The sequence below is a fragment of the Otolemur garnettii genome, unplaced genomic scaffold (genome assembly GCF_000181295.1).
Source record: "Otolemur garnettii isolate 467f Iridium unplaced genomic scaffold, OtoGar3 scaffold00194, whole genome shotgun sequence".
Classification (NCBI taxonomy): Eukaryota; Metazoa; Chordata; class Mammalia; order Primates; family Galagidae; genus Otolemur; species Otolemur garnettii.
In genome coordinates this window covers 387939-390200 of record NW_003852589.1, presented here as the reverse complement: position 1 = coordinate 390200, position 2262 = coordinate 387939, and the positions used below count along the sequence as shown (strand labels likewise).

At 43.5% G+C, this 2262-nt stretch overlaps 1 pseudogene; it reads right to left on the bottom strand.

Annotated features, from left to right (window-relative positions):
- Nucleotides 1–829: 829 nt before the first annotated feature.
- LOC100951830 lies at nucleotides 830–1459 on the bottom strand (annotated as a pseudogene).
- Nucleotides 1460–2262: the final 803 nt, after the last annotated feature.

Below are 2262 nucleotides of genomic sequence, written 5' to 3'. Positions count from 1 at the left end.
GAGTATACCACAATTTGCTTGTCATTTTTTCAGTTGATGAACACTTGGGTTGTAGCTCACAGCAACCTCAAACTCTTGGGCTCAAGCAATCCTCCTGCCTCAGCCTTCCAAGCAGCTGGGACTACAGGCACCTGCCACAACATCCAGCTAGTTTTTCTATTTTTAGTAGAAAGGGGTCTCAGGCGGTGCCTGTGGCTCAGTAGGTGGGGCATCAGCCCCATATACCAAGGGTGGCAGGTTCAAACCCAGCCACAGCCAAACTGCAACAAAAAAATAGCTGGGCGTTGTGGCAGGCACCTGTAATCCCAGCTACTCAGGAGGCTGAGGCAAGGGAGCCCGTCTAAGCCCGGGAGCTGGAGGTTGCTGTGAGCTGCGAAGCCACCTCTACCAAGGACGATAAAGTGAGACTCTGTCTCTAAAAAAAAAAGGAAAAAAGAAAGAAAAGGGGGTCTGACTCTTGCTCAGGCTGTTCTCAAACTCCCAAGTTTGGGGGATAATCCCGCCTTGGCCTCCCAGAGTGATGGGATTACAGGAGTGTGCCACAGCACCTGGCCTAAAGTACTTCTTTTAAACTTGGATTTTAATTATGTACATAAATAGCAAAATGAGAATGAAGAATCCTAAGGCTTATATGTTATCTCTAGGTGACAGGATTTCAGATTAGTTTGCTTGTAGGATGTTATCACCCGAGATAACAGAGGCCTAGTATAATTTTTCCTGGTGAAGAATGCCAATTTAACACATTCAGTACTGACTTCTCTGCCATTTACTGTATGGAGTTTCCAATGTTTACCTATATCTGATTAAAATAGGCAGAGAATGAAGTTTTCTACTTATTTCCAGGTGAATTCTTCACATTTCTTGGCCTTTTACACTACCCCTTCCGCAAATCTTCTATGACGATGTATCCTCACAAACCCCAGTCATATAATTTCTCCCCATCGACCTGGACGAATGTGATGGCTTATTGTAGATAAAAGATAGAGGCAGCTAACCCCATGAAACTGGGCAGAGACACCAGCTTTGCTACTTTTGAACCTCTAGCCAAAAGGAGTCTAACAAGGTCAGAGAAACCAATAACACCAAGTCTTGGGAAAAACCCAGGAGGGGCACGGGGGAGATATTCATAGCTGTCTAACCCCCAGTGAACCAAACTTTGCATCCTGCGCTGAGTTTGGGAGTATGTTTTCTGACACCAACTTGTACGTGGCTCACAGTGATTTCCCAGCTGTGAGATGCTTCCTTCAAGTTGGGTCCATGGCTCCTCCACATATTTGGATTGACCCTTGGGAACTGAGTAGAGTGAAAGCTCATTAATCTTCATTGGATTTGTGGGGGTTGAGTCCTTTTGTGGTGCTGCATAGACTTTGAAGGTGAGCAGGCCCAGGCTGGCCGGCTCCACACACCTCTGAAATACCTTGAGCGGGGGCTCTGGCAGGGTCAGTATTTTTAAATACATAGATTTTCTTAAACATAAAGCTATTGCATACTTAACAGATTACATGTCGTGCAAATGTAACTTTTATATGCACTGGGAAACCAAGAACTTGTGTGGCTTGCTTTTCTGTGATGTTTGCTTTATCGTGGTTTTGAACTAAACTGGCAGCACCTCCGAGGTGTGCCTGCAGTGCTGTGAGCGTTCAGGCACACGTCTCTGTGAGGACAAACACTTTCAGTCCTACGTGTCCTACGTGTGCACTCCAAGGGATGAACTTGCTACATCATACAATAACTCTGTTTAACACAAAACTGCAAACTGCAGCTGCACTATTTCCCATTGGCACCCGCACGCATGAGGGTTCCAATTTCTCCACGTTCTTGCCAACACTTGTGGTTATTCATCCTTTAGATTACAGCCATCCTAGCCGGTGTGCTGTGGCATCTCATTGTGATTCTGACGGGCATTTCCCTGATGCGAAATGATATCGAACATCTCTGTGTATGCTTATTACTCATTTCTGCTTTCTTTGGAGGTGTATTTATTCAAATCCTTTGCCATTTTTCAGTTGGCTTGTTCTTTTATTATTGATTTATAAGAGTTCTTTATAAATTCTGGATATTAGACACTTATCAGATATGTGATTTGCAAAAGTTTTTTCCCACTTTATTGATGGTATCCTGTGAAGCACAAACATTTTTAGCAGTAACAAAGTCCAACATATTTATTTTTTATTTGTCACTTATGCTTTTGGTACCATATCTAAGAAACCATTCTTTAATCTATGGTATGAAGATTTACTCCTGTGTTTTCACCTATGAGTC